Source organism: Oncorhynchus mykiss, chromosome 17 (genome assembly GCF_013265735.2).
Source record: "Oncorhynchus mykiss isolate Arlee chromosome 17, USDA_OmykA_1.1, whole genome shotgun sequence".
Taxonomy (NCBI): Eukaryota; Metazoa; Chordata; class Actinopteri; order Salmoniformes; family Salmonidae; genus Oncorhynchus; species Oncorhynchus mykiss.
The window spans coordinates 11,661,115-11,676,152 of NC_048581.1; the positions used below are offsets into that span (position 1 = coordinate 11,661,115).

Below are 15,038 nucleotides of genomic sequence, written 5' to 3' on the forward strand. Positions count from 1 at the left end.
CACGCTGAGAATACAGAAGTCTGAAAGCCAACGATACTATATTCTAGAACACTGCCTTGAGCCACGCTGAGAATACAGAAGTCTGAAAGCCAACGATACTATATTCTAGAACACTGCCTTGAGCCACGCTGAGAATACAGAAGTCTGAAAGCCAATGGTACTATATTCTAGAACACTGCCTTGAGCCACGCTGAGAATACAGAAGTCTGACAGCCAACAGTACTATATTCTAGAACACTGTCTTGAGCCACGCTGAGAATACAGAAGTCTGAAAGCCAATGGTACTATATTCTAGAACACTGCCTTGAGCCACGCTGAGAATACAGAAGTCTGAAAGCCAATGGTACTATATTCTAGAACACTGCCTTGAGCCACGCTGAGAATACAGAAGTATGAAAGCCAATGGTACTATATTCTAGAACACTGCCTTGAGCCACGCTGAGAATACAGAAGTCTGAAAGCCAACAGTAGTATATTCTAGAACACTGCCTTGAGCCACGCTGAGAATACAGAAGTCTGAAAGCCAACGATACTATATTCTAGAACACTGCCTTGAGCCACGCTGAGAATACAGAAGTCTGAAAGCCAACAGTACTATATTCTAGAACACTGCCTTGAGCCACGCTGAGAATACAGAAGTCTGAAAGCCAATGGTACTATATTCTAGAACACTGCCTTGAGCCACGCTGAGAATACAGAAGTCTGAAAGCCAACGGTACTATATTCTAGAACACTGCCTTGAGCCACGCTGAGAATACAGAAGTCTGAAAGCCAACAGTAGTATATTCTAGAACACTGCCTTGAGCCACGCTGAGAATACAGAAGTCTGAAAGCCAACGATACTATATTCTAGAACACTGCCTTGAGCCACGCTGAGAATACAGAAGTCTGAAAGCCAACAGTACTATATTCTAGAACACTGCCTTGAGCCACGCTGAGAATACAGAAGTCTGAAAGCCAATGGTACTATATTCTAGAACACTGCCTTGAGCCACGCTGAGAATACAGAAGTCTGAAAGCCAACAGTACTATATTCTAGAACACTGCCTTGAGCCACGCTGAGAATACAGAAGTCTGAAAGCCAACAGTAGTATATTCTAGAACACTGCCTTGAGCCACGCTGAGAATACAGAAGTATGAAAGCCAACGATACTATATTCTAGAACACTGCCTTGAGCCACGCTGAGAATACAGAAGTCTGAAAGCCAACAGTACTATATTCTAGAACACTGCCTTGAGCCACGCTGAGAATACAGAAGTCTGAAAGCCAACAGTACTATATTCTAGAACACTGCCTTGAGCCACGCTGAGAATACAGAAGTCTGAAAGCCAACAGTACTATATTCTAGAACACTGCCTTGAGCCACGCTGAGAATACAGAAGTCTGAAAGCCAACGATACTATATTCTAGAACACTGCCTTGAGCCACGCTGAGAATACAGAAGTCTGAAAGCCAACAGTACTATATTCTAGAACACTGCCTTGAGCCACGCTGAGAATACAGAAGTATGAAAGCCAACGATACTATATTCTAGAACACTGCCTTGAGCCACGCTGAGAATACAGAAGTCTGAAAGCCAAATGTACTATATTCTAGAACACTGCCTTGAGCCACGCTGAGAATACAGAAGTCTGAAAGCCAACAGTACTATATTCTAGAACACTGCCTTGAGCCACGCTGAGAATACAGAAGTCTGAAAGCCAACGATACTATATTCTAGAACACTGCCTTGAGCCACGCTGAGAATACAGAAGTCTGAAAGCCAACAGTACTATATTCTAGAACACTGCCTTGAGCCACGCTGAGAATACAGAAGTATGAAAGCCAACGATACTATATTCTAGAACACTGCCTTGAGCCACGCTGAGAATACAGAAGTCTGAAAGCCAAATGTACTATATTCTAGAACACTGCCTTGAGCCACACTGAGAATACAGAAGTCTGAAAGCCAACAGTACTATATTCTAGAACACTGCCTTGAGCCACGCTGAGAATACAGAAGTCTGAAAGCCAACAGTACTATATTCTAGAACACTGCCTTGAGCCACGCTGAGAATACAGAAGTCTGAAAGCCAACAGTACTATATTCTAGAACACTGCCTTGAGCCACGCTGAGAATACAGAAGTCTGAAAGCCAACAGTACTATATTCTAGAACACTGCCTTGAGCCACGCTGAGAATACAGAAGTCTGAAAGCCAACGATACTATATTCTAGAACACTGCCTTGAGCCACGTTGAGAATACAGAAGTCTGAAAGCCAACGGTACTATATTCTAGAACACTGCCTTGAGCCACGCTGAGAATACAGAAGTCTGAAAGCCAACGGTACTATATTCTAGAACACTGCCTTGAGCCACGCTGAGAATACAGAAGTCTGAAAGCCAACGATACCATATTCTAGAACAGTGCTGAACACGTACACGTTTTGGGACTCTGATAAACAGTTCAGTATGCAGCCTCCCAGGCCGTCTGTAACATGTAACAGCACAATATGCTGTCTGAGACCAGTAAGCCTGACATGACAGATGACAGGACAGCTCAGTGTCAAAGGTCACTTAAATATGGAATGACATTTATCAAAAAGAACATCCGCAATCAGATAAGTGATGAGAGGGGCGTTGTGTGTATTGTGGGTGTGTGTATAGGGTGTGTGTATAGGGTGTGTGTATTGTGGGTGTGTGTATTGGGTTTGTGTATAGGGTGTGTGTATAGGGTGTGTGTATAGGGTGTGTGTATAGGGTGTGTGTATAAGGTGTGTATATTGGGTGTTTAATAATTATTATGGAACGTGGAAAATATTTGGGTAGAATATATAGTATATCTGAAGAATACATGGATAGAATATATAGTATATCTGAAGAATACATGGATAGAATATGTAGTATATCTGAAGAATACATGGATAGAATATATAGTATATCTGAAGAATACATGGATAGAATATATAGTATATCTGAAGAATACATGGATAGAATATATAGTATACCTGAAGAATACATGGATAGAATATATAGTATATCTGAAGAATACATGGATAGAATATATAGTATATCTGAAGAATACATGGATAGAATATATATTATATCTGAAGAATACATGGATAGAATATGTAGTATATCTGAAGAATACATGGATATAATAGTATATGTACATCAATAGTTGAATAAGATGTACTTGACTAGAATATGCTGTACTTATGAAATGGGTAAAACAATATGTAAACACTGTTAAGTGACCAGTGTTCCATGTCTATGTACATAGGGAAGCAGCCTCTTTGACAGCCCGTCCAACCGGCTTCACTACCGTAGACCACGTGTAACCACGCCAGCCCAGGACCTCCACATCCGGCTTCACTACCACAGACCAGTGTAACCACGCCAGCCCAGGATCTCCACATCCGGCTTCACTACCGCAGACCAGTATAACCACGCCAGCCCAGGACCTCCACATCCGGCTTCACTACCGCAGACCACGTGTAACCAGACCTGCCCAGGACCTCCACATCCGGATTCTTCACCTGCGGGCTCAACAATTAGACGTTCATCCACGAACTCCAAAATGTCAAATTTCGAAGCGTTTTTTGATTATCCTGCTGCTCTGTGTCGTTCCATTTCTCCAACCGTCAAATTTAGAAGTGAAGGGTTACGTTAAGACACTCATTCTGAATGGTTAATGTTTAAGATTGAGTTACAACATTACGTTTAGGCACTTATTCTAAGGTTTGGCAAAGGGTTAAACCCCAAAATAAAATAAAATTGTGTCAACAAACGGGATTGAACACGCAGCCTTCTGACCCAGAGTCATTGGATTACAAAATCAGACACTGTAGCATCTATTGGCATGTTTAAAGGCATTTCCCAACTTCTTCAGCACACAAATCCAATGTCAACGTTAATCTTGAACGGTTTGGGTGTATCTCCCCCTTTCTGCTTCAACTCCCCATATCATATATCCTCACAGTTACCCAATACTTTATTTATACTGTCATTTGATTTCATGTCTATACTAAATTATTAATTTATAGGACACTCGGAAGCTCCTCAAAGGCCGCGCGGAGCGTACCTGCCGACGTCACCCTAGAGCAGAAAAAAACGGACTCTTCTTTTCCGCACCGAGCGCAGTTCGCCCTTCTCATTTCAGCACCGGAAACCGTCCGACGCGTACAACTCCGTGCGTCTCGCTCCTGGGACAAGATTTAAAAAAAAAAAACATTTAACGGACCTTGATCACGAACAAACCTTTACAATGAGTTATTGACTCTCTCTTTTAGTCACAAGTCACCGAACTCCCTGGACGAAATATATCCAAATTAACGTTCTTTAATTTTTTTGAATTTCCTTTTTGACTGTTGGACTTGTTTGGGGATATGTGTGTCGGTTGTTTTTACTTAATGTAATGTGGATGTTACCTGTGTCCGTGGCTGTGGCTGGAGGATGAGCGCCGGCGTGGGGGTGACAGGGGACGCGACAGTAACTCATAATATGCAGTCAAGGTAAAGTGCTTTACATTCATTCACCCTCCAGGCTATGACTAGGGAACGTTTTCTAGGGGCACTGACTCCCTGGTTCAATCCCCGCTTCGGCTCTCAATTACCCAGTACTCGCTATCTGACTGGGTGAGTTTGTGACCGGAGAGTGAGAGCTGATGTTTTGAAGTTGAGTAAGGAATACTGTTGATCTGTTGTTGGTATCTGTTGTGTTTATACTGTAGCCTATACTGTAGCCTAAACTGTAGCCTATACTGTAGCCTATACTGTAGCCAATTCTATAGCCTATACTGTAGCCTATACTGTAGCCTATACTGTAGCCTATACTGTAGCCAATTATATAGCCTATACTGTAGCCTATACTGTAGCCTATACTGAAGCCTATACTGTAGCCTATACTGTAGCCTATACTGTAGCCTATACTGTAGCCTATACTGTAGCCAATTCTATAGCCTATACTGTAGCCTATACTGTAGCCTATACTGTAGCCTATACTGTAGCCAATTATATAGCCTATACTGTAGCCTATACTGTAGCCTATACTGAAGCCTATACTGTAGCCTATACTGTAGCCTATACTGTATCCAATTCTATAGCCTATACTGTAGCCTATACTGTAGCCTATACTGTATTCAATTATATAGCCTAGACTGTAGCCTATACTGTAGCCTATACTGTAGCCTATACTGTAGCTCGCTGTTTTACAGGACATTCAGAGCGTATAGCCTACACACCGCCCGTTTGCAAAGGCAACTTTACGCACATTGGTTGCCTTTGCTGGATTAAACTATGATTAGCGTAATGTTAATGTGCGTTTCCATGGTTATAATACTACAATTTAGACTTCTTAGGTTGAATCATGATCCTAAAATGCATAAAATGAGAACCGGAGTCCTCGTGTATTCCAGACCGGATTTTAGTGATCTGCTCTGTATGGCGATCCCCTGTCCATTCTTATATAACTGTGTGTGTGTGTGTGTGTGTGTGTGTGTGTGGCTTCGGGGTTCCCCTCACACCCATTATCTTGCACACCGATATAACTCTCCCTCTCTGTGTCTCTCTCTGTCTCTGTCTCTATCTCTTTCTCTCTCTCTCTTTCTCTGTCTCTCGTCCTCTATCTCTCTCGTCCTCTCCCTCTCTGTCTCTCTCTCTCTCTATATATATATATATATATCTCGTCCTCTCTCTCTCTCTCTTCGTCGTATGCTTTTTGAGTTCTGGCACGGTCTTCTAATAACTATAGTCTTCTAATCATATAAAGCCTTATTATGGACAACTTGGAAACAGTCATACTATTAAGTGAATATTTGACCCTTCAAGGAAAACCTAAAAACTACAAAAACCAAAATGCATCATACCGGCTGTATTTCTATATTTTGAAAGTTATATATCTTGAAAACTTGATTGTTGACAAGCAACATATGTTGGGGCTATATCAACAACGACTAATGAAACAAATACCAAAGTATCGTTTTTGGGGTGGAGTTTTTTCTTTGAAAGACAAACTGAAATCTTTCAAAAGAGCCGTTAGATTCATCGCTGTTCTGTTAGTTCTATCCAGCAACATGCTACATATATCTGAGAGAACGTCACCTATTGTCTAGTTGCAGTAGACTGTGTAATAACCTAACGAAGTTGCGCGCGACTTCTGACTTTCGGCCAACGGGCTTCCGTTCTGAGAAAGACCGAAATAAACAACTCATGTAAATGAGCCATCACAATGACATGCGGTGAGTCCCGCGGGTCCACTCCCGTTTCCACCGGGCGGCCCGTCTACTATCTCTCCAAGAACAAGCCTCCCTCGGCTCTGTGTTTAGCTCCGGTGACTAACTATGCAAATGCACCGAGATAAGGAGGAGGGGGGACTGCTTGAGCTAACAATGACACATGCGCACACACACAGAAACAGACACACACACACCCTGCATTGTGTCACATCAGCAGTACAGAAGCCTAACCCCTTCTCCTCTCGACTTCTCTCTCTCTTTCTGCTTCCCCTCTCGCCTTCCCATTCTCTACCACTCTCTCTTTTCTTTCCTTTCATCCTTTCTCTCTCTTAATTTCTCTCCATCATCCACTCCTCTCGTCCTCTCTATCATCCTTTCTCTCTCTCCCTCCCCCTGTCTCTCTGTCTCTCTTTGGAAGAGGGAGAAATGTATGACAGGAAAGGTATAAGAACAGCAGACAGAGAAAAGAGAAAAGAGAGAGAGAGAAAGAGATCCATGGTGTTCGGAGAGATAGAGAAAGAAAGAAATAGAAAGGGAGAGAGAAAGAGAGAGATATGGAGAAAGAGAGAGAAAGAGAGAGCGATTCCAGTCCCTATACCCTCATCCCCGTGTGAGGTTTTAGCTGGTCCACTTCACTCTGGTATGCAGTTGTCTGTTTCATAAACAACTCTGTGGTACACACACACACATATCACAGGATGTGTGTGTGTGTGTGTATTTAAGCCAATGACAGTGTGTTGGTATTAGTGTGTGTGTGTGTGTATTTAAGCCAATGACAGTGTGTTGGTATTAGTGTGTGTGTGTGTATTTAACCCAAGACAGTGTGTATATATTCATGTGTGTGTGTTTAAGCCAACGACAGCATGTATGTATTCGTGTGTGTGTGTTTAACCCAACAACAGCGTGTATGTAGTCATGTGTGTGTGTTTAAGCCAACGACAGCGTGTATGTACTCATGTGTGTGTGTGTGTGTGTCACGCAAAAGCGAGAGTTTGTGTGAGAGTACTGTACCCATAGGTGAAACCTTTGAGTAACTCTATAAGTTTTGAGGTAGAACCATTTTGGGTTCCATGTAGAACACATTCCACATAGGCTGGAACCATAAAGGATTCTACTATGGGGGCAGCCAGACAATCCTTTTGGGCGTGTTTCACATTGCCTCCATACTGCAGAATAATCCATTAGATTTTTACATTGAATATTGATTTATGATTCCAGCATGAGTTAAGTTATGTAGCATACACACACACACACACACACACACACACACACACACACACACACACACACACACACACACACACACACACACACACACACACACACACACACACACACACACACACACACAGACACACACAGACACACACACACACACACACACAGACACACACACACACACAGACACTCACACACACACACACACACACACACAGACACACACACACACACACACACACACACACACACACACACACACACACACACACACACACACGTTCTTTCCTTGGTATTCACCACAGGTCACTGAAAGGTTAGAGACAAAACATCATTAGTTTGATCCTTTACGGTTATTTCTAATCATTCTGTTTGTTTTGTGGGGGATGTGCGGTGTTAAATCTATGGTTCATTGAACACGCATTACATGTAACATGTACCTAAGCCAGAGGAGGTGTGTGACAGCAGGCAGGTCACCTGTGATACATGTACCTAAGCCAGAGGAGGTGTGTGACAGCAGGCAGGTCACCTGTGATACATTTAACATGAACCTAAGCCAGAGGAGGTGTGTGACAGCAGGCAGGTCACCTGTGATACATGAACCTAAGCCAGAGGAGGTGTGTGACAGCAGGCAGGTCACCTGTGATACATGTACCTAAGCCAGAGGAGGTGTGTGACAGCAGGCAGGTCACCTGTGATACATGTACCTAAACCAGAGGAGGTGTGTGACAGCAGGCAGGTCACCTGTGATACATGTACCTAAGCCAGAGGAGGTGTGTGACAGCAGGCAGGTCACCTGTGATACAAGTCGGTAATCAACGTCCGTCCGTGTCTGAGGACGTCGGGAGACGACGTTGGAAACCGGTCACTAGGGGCAACGGTGAGCGTTGTTACTTTCAAGTAGGTTTTGTATTTTGCTGGGGTGTTGTGGACGGGGAAGGCGAATGGGCGGAGCAAAGGTTGGACAGGGAAGGCGGATGGGCGGAGCAAAGGTTGGACAGGGAAGGAGGATGGGCGGAGCAAAGGTTGGATGGGGAAGGAGGATGGGCGGAGCAAAGATTGGACGGGGAAGGAGGATGGACGGGGAAGGAGGATGGGCGGGGAAGGAGGATGGGCGGACCAAAGGTTGGACGGGGAAGGAGGATGGGCGGAGCAAAGGTTGGACGGGGAAGGAGGATGGGCGGAGCAAAGGTTGGACGGGGAAGGAGGATGGGCGGAGCAAAGGTTGGAAGGGGAAGGAGGATGGACGGGGAAGGAGGATGGGCGGGGAAGGAGGATGGGCGGAGCAAAGGTTGGATGGGGAAGGAGTATGGGCGGAGCAAAGGTTGGATGGGGAAGGAGGATGGGCGGAGCAAAGGTTGGACGGGGAAGGAGGATGGGCGGAGCAAAGGTTGGACGGGGAAGGAGGATGGGCGGAGCAAAGGTTGGACGGGGAAGGAGGATGGGCGGAGCAAAGGTTGGACGGGGAAGGAGGATGGGCGGAGCAAAGGTTGGACGGGGAAGGAGGATAGGCGGAGCAAAGGTTGGACGGGAAGGAGGATGGGCGGAGCAAAGGTTGGACGGGGAAGGGGGATGGGCGGAGCAATGGTTGGACGGGGAAGGAGGATGGGCGGAGCAAAGGTTGGACGGGGAAGGAGGATGGGCGGAGCAAAGGTTGGACGGGGAAGGAGGATGGGCGGAGCAAAGGTTGGACGGGGAAGGAGGATGGGCGGAGCAAAGGTTGGACGGGGAAGGATGATGGGCGGAGCAAAGGTTGGATGTTCAAATCCAGAGACAGAAAGTTGTTTGTGATATTTTTGTTTTGAGCCTTTCCCAAACCTTTACCTTACTCTAACCATTCAGTGTTTATACGAAACCTTTACCTTACTCTAACCATTCAGTGTTCATACCAAACCTTTACCTTACTCTAACCATTCAGTGTTCATACCAAACCTTTACCTGACTCTAACCATTCAGTGTTCATACCAAACCTTTACCTTACTCTAACCATTCAGTGTTAATACCAAACCTTTACCTTACTCTAACCATTCAGTGTTAATACCAAACCTTTACCTTACTCTAACCATTCAGTGTTAATACCAAACCTTTACCTTACTCTAACCATTCAGTGTTCATACCAAACCTTTACCTTACTCTAACCATTCAGTGTTCATACCAAACCTTTACCTTACTCTAACCATTCAGTGTTCATACCAAACCTTTACCTTACTCTAACCATTCAGTGTTAATACCAAACCTTTACCTTACTCTAACCATTCAGTGTTCATACCAAACATTTACCTTACTCTAACCATTCAGTGTTAATACCAAACCTTTACCTTACTCTAACCATTCAGTGTTCATACCAAACCTTTACCTTACTCTAACCATTCAGTGTTCATACCAAACCTTTACCTTACTCTAACCATTCAGTGTTAATACCAAACCTTTACCTTACTCTAACCATTCAGTGTTAATACCAAACCTTTACCTTACTCTAACCATTCAGTGTTCAAACCAAACCTTTACCTTACTCTAACCATTCAGTGTTAATACCAAACCTTTACCTTACTCTAACCATTCAGTGTTCATACCAAACCGTTACCTTACTCTAACCATTCAGTGTTCATACCAAACCTTTACCTTACTCTAACCATTCAGTGTTAATACCAAACCTTTACCTTACTCTAACCATTCAGTGTTCATACCAAACCTTTACCTTACTCTAACCATTCAGTGTTAATACCAAACCTTTACCTTACTCTAACCATTCAGTGTTCATACCAAACCTTTACCTTACTCTAACCATTCAGTGTTCATACCAAACCTTTACCTTACTCTAACCATTCAGTGTTAATACCAAACCTTTACCTTACTCTAACCATTCAGTGTTCATACCAAACCTTTACCTTACTCTAACCATTCAGTGTTAATACCAAACCTTTACCTTACTCTAACCATTCAGTGTTAATACCAAACCTTTACCTTACTCTAACCATTCAGTGTTCAAACCAAACCTTTACCTTACTCTAACCATTCAGTGTTAATACCAAACCTTTACCTTACTCTAACCATTCAGTGTTCATACCAAACCGTTACCTTACTCTAACCATTCAGTGTTCATACCAAACCTTTACCTTACTCTAACCATTCAGTGTTAATACCAAACCTTTACCTTACTCTAACCATTCAGTGTTAATACCAAACCTTTACCTTACTCTAACCATTCAGTGTTCATACCAAACCTTTACCTTACTCTAACCATTCAGTGTTAATACCAAACCTTTACCTTACTCTAACCATTCAGTGTTCATACCAAACCTTTACCTTACTCTAACCATTCAGTGTTCATACCAAACCTTTACCTTACTCTAACCATTCAGTGTTCATACCAAACCTTTACCTTACTCTAACCATTCAGTGTTAATACCAAACCTTTACCTTACTCTAACCATTCAGTGTTAATACCAAACCTTTACCTTACTCTAACCATTCAGTGTTCATACCAAACCTTTACCTTACTCTAACCATTCAGTGTTCATACCAAACCTTTACCTTACTCTAACCATTCAGTGTTCATACCAAACCTTTACCTTACTCTAACCATTCAGTGTTCATACCAAACCTTTACCTTACTCTAACCATTCAGTGTTAATACCAAACCTTTACCTTACTCTAACCATTCAGTGTTAATACCAAACCTTCACCTTACTCTAACCATTCAGTGTTAATACCAAACCTTTACCTTACTCTAACCATTCAGTGTTCATACCAAACCTTTACCTTACTCTAACCATTCAGTGTTAATACCAAACCTTTACCTTACTCTAACCATTCAGTGTTCATACCAAACCTTTACCTTACTCTAACCATTCACCAAACCTTCAACACTTTGAAACGTAACATTTGGAACAACTTTGAAACTTGAAGTTTGAGAAACATGGATGAACGTTTAATTCTGACATGAGACTGTGAGATCTAGTTGGTGAGAGAGTGACGTGTACAGACCTGAATTACACGTTTGGCAGTGTGTATGTGTGTGTGTGTGTGTGTGTGTGTGTGTGTGTGTGTGTGTGTGTGTGTGTGTGTGTGTGTGTGTGTGTGTGTGTGTGTGTGTGTGTGTGTGTGTGTGTGTCAGGTGTTATGTATAGAGGCAGATGGTTACCCATCCACCATCCTCGCCCACAACATCCTAGTAAAAGCGAAACCGTCTTGAAGCGTTAACTGTTGCCCCTAGACACCGGTTTCCACGTCATCTCCCATTGACCTCTGACATGGATGGACATCAAATACTGACTTGTATCACTGGTGACCTGGCTGTAATTATATGTTTGGCGTGGTCTCTCTGTGTGTGTGTGTGTGTGTGTGTGTGTGTGTGTGTGTGTGTGTGTGTGTGTGTGTGTGTGTGTGTGTGTGTGTGTGTGTGTGTGTGTGTGTAGTGTGTAGTGCGTGTGTAGTGTGTAGTGTGTGTAGTGTCTGTAGTGTGTGTACATATACATGTTAAAAGCAAGTCTATAAACACAACAGTTTATTTCATCAACATCAACCCATACTGGTCTGAGCACATCGCTTCTGACACACACACACACACACACACGCACACACACACACAGACCAGATTGGCGGAGCCTGGTTAAACTCTCTCTATAGCATTTTATCTCCCAGAAAAAATCCCATTAACTCTGTCTGCTGATGTCATCAACGCCAGACGCTGTAACTGCTCCACTCCGGGAAATCACTCAAAGACACTTATTACCAAGACGGGGAACCGTTAGCATTTCCTATAGGATAACATATCACATTTAGCCGACAAGCTAACACAAGCTCCAGGAAATGACTCCAGAACGGAGAGATTGGCTTGATCAAACACATTTATTACCAAGACGGGGAACGGTTAGCATTTCCCATAGAAAAATGTGTGATGTGCTAATGCTAACAAGTTAACTCTCTCGGTCATATCAATGCTCTAACCACTAGGCTACTTGCCCCCCTAATGACCGCAACTTCCCCAAAGACTAAAGTGAAAATCTGACCCCTGCACCCGACCCTAAACAGTTAATATTGAAAATCGCTTGTAGGCTACAGACAGCGGAAAGATCTTTGGACCGGGGATGCAGGACTTTGTTGGCTGGATTTATAGATGTCTCTGCTTAACGCCAGATAGACTAAAATAATGAAAGAAAAGCCTCAATGTAGATATTATTTACACAATAATAATGCATTTCTAGATTTTTTGAAGGTATTATTTTGTCTTCAGTCAACCAGCCACCCACCTTCATCAACACAATATTTAATGACCCTGAACCCATCCTCCCTGCCGATAACCACGGGGACTGTGGGTTATGAGTCAGCCTGCACATCACTAATGCACACACACACACACACACACACACACACACACACACACACACACACACACACACACACACACACACACACACACACACACACACACACACACACACACACACACACACACACACACACACTGGTGCCATGACTTCAGACTAATGGCTCATATGGTGGTAGAAGCTGTCTGCTTTGTGTGTGTGTCTCACGCTAAGGTTTGTGTGTGTGTCTCACACTAAGGTTTGTGTGTGTGTGTGTGTGATAGATGCTCTCCTCCAATCACTGAAGGCTGATCTCTCTATGTTTTCCTGCTGGGGTTGAGATTGAAAAACCACGGAATCCGCAACCCTCGGAATCGTCATCTCTCTCTTCACACCTCTCCACCTCTTCTCTATAATCACTTCACCTCTCATCTCTCTCCCTTCACATCTCTCTATCCTTCACTCTCTCCACTCTTTCTATCTATCTATCTATCTATCTATCTATCTATCTATCTATCTATCTATCTATCTATCTATCTATCTATCTATCTATCTATCTCTCTGTCTCTGTCTCTGTCTCTGTCTCTGTCTCTGTCTCTGTCTCTCTCTCTCTCTCTCTCTCTCTCTCTCTCTCTCTCTCTCTCTTTCCTCTGAAGCGTATAATTGGACGCCTCTTGTCCTGTCCCGTCCATCCCTCTCTTTGATATATGAGTGTGTGTGTGTTATTGTATGTGTGTGTACAGGCAGCACTGGCCTCTGCCTTGGCAGTATGTCAATGTAGTTTACTAAGCAGAGCACATGTCTTCAGTTTGCTGACTTAGTGCGTAGCGCTGTGTTCAGCTGGCTAGCAGCGCTGCCTCTTTATGTGTGTGTGTGTGTGTGTGTGTGTTGTGTTCAGTTGAATAACAGCTCTGCCAGTCTGATCCATTATTATCAGGAGTAATGTAATCCACTGAGCCAGGGGTTATAGACCTGTCTGTCTGTCTGTCTGTCTGTCTGTCTGTCTGTCTGTCTGTCTGTCTGTCTGTCTGTCTTGATGTTGACTTGGTTATTATTGCCATAGCACTGTAAGAGTGGGTCTTTCTCGGAGGCTACAAGTGAAGACAGACACATTGGGGACACAACTGCACGCGTCCTTATCCAATTCAGAGGTGCACATTGAAGATATTGGAAAAACTGTCCACATTTACTTTTTGTCAGCCAACAAGTTGAGTAACGAACAGAAAAAACAATAGCCTTTAATATCACTCTCTCTCTCTCTCCCCCCCCCCCCCCCCTCTCTCTCTCTCTCTCAAATTCAAATTCAAATTCAAGCTGCTTTATTGGCATGAAAAACATTGTGTCAATATTGCCAAAGCAACAATGTATACAATATACATTGTAACAAAATAATAATTAACAATGGTAGTAAATAATAATACAAAAATAATAACAATAAAATGGTAACAGTCTACAGTAAACATTAATAATTATAGTAATCACAATAATAGTAATAATAAGTAAGTTACTGTTTACTATGCAGATGTTATTATTCAGTGTCCCTCAGGCTATGGCAGGAAAATACATATTTGGCTGCAAGAGGAGCCATTGCTCCTTCGCCCATGAGTATTTTTAGTTTTTCCTCTGGGTTCAATTTGTAAAAATGTGGAATATATGTAGTCATTTCTGTGAATAATGAATCTCTTTGTGAGGAATATTTATCACAGTAAAGGAGAAAGTGCATCTCTGTCTCTACCTCCCCTGTCAGATCTCTCTCTCTCTCTCTCTCTCTCTCTCTCTATCTCAATCTCTCTCTCTATCTCAATCTCTCTCACTCTCTCTCTCTCACTCTCTCTCTCTCTATCTCTCTCACTCTCCCTCCCCTACATCTATCTCTATCTATCTCAATCTCTCTCACTCTCTCTCTCTCTCACTCTCTCTCTCTCTCTCTCTCTCTCTCTATCTCTCTCACTCTCCCTCCCCTACATCTATCTCTATCTATCTCAATCTCTCTCACTCTCTATCTCAATCTCTCTTACTCTCCCTCCCCCACATCTCTCTCTCTATCTATCTCAATCTCTCTCAATATCTATATCTCAATCTGTCTCACTCTCCCTCCCCCACACCTCTATCTCTCTCTATCTATCTCAATCTCTCTCACTCTCCCTCCCCCACATCTCTCTCTCTCTCTCTATCTATCTCAATCTATCTCACTCTCTCTATCTCAATCTCTCTCACTCTCCCTCCCCCACATATCTCTCTCTCTCTCTTTCTATCTCAATCTCTCCCTCTATCTCAATCTCTCTCACTCTCCCTC

At 43.2% G+C, this 15,038-nt stretch overlaps 1 long non-coding RNA gene across 1 annotated transcript in view; it reads left to right on the forward strand.

The window, feature by feature from the left end:
• The first annotated feature begins 4,151 nt into the window (after window positions 1-4,151).
• LOC118940275 overlaps window positions 4,152-15,038 on the forward strand; it is a 44,831-nt gene continuing 33,944 nt past the window's right edge. The window contains exon 1 of the long non-coding RNA XR_005036811.1: window positions 4,152-4,494. This is a non-coding gene — a long non-coding RNA (uncharacterized LOC118940275). The remainder of the gene's footprint in view (window positions 4,495-15,038) is intronic.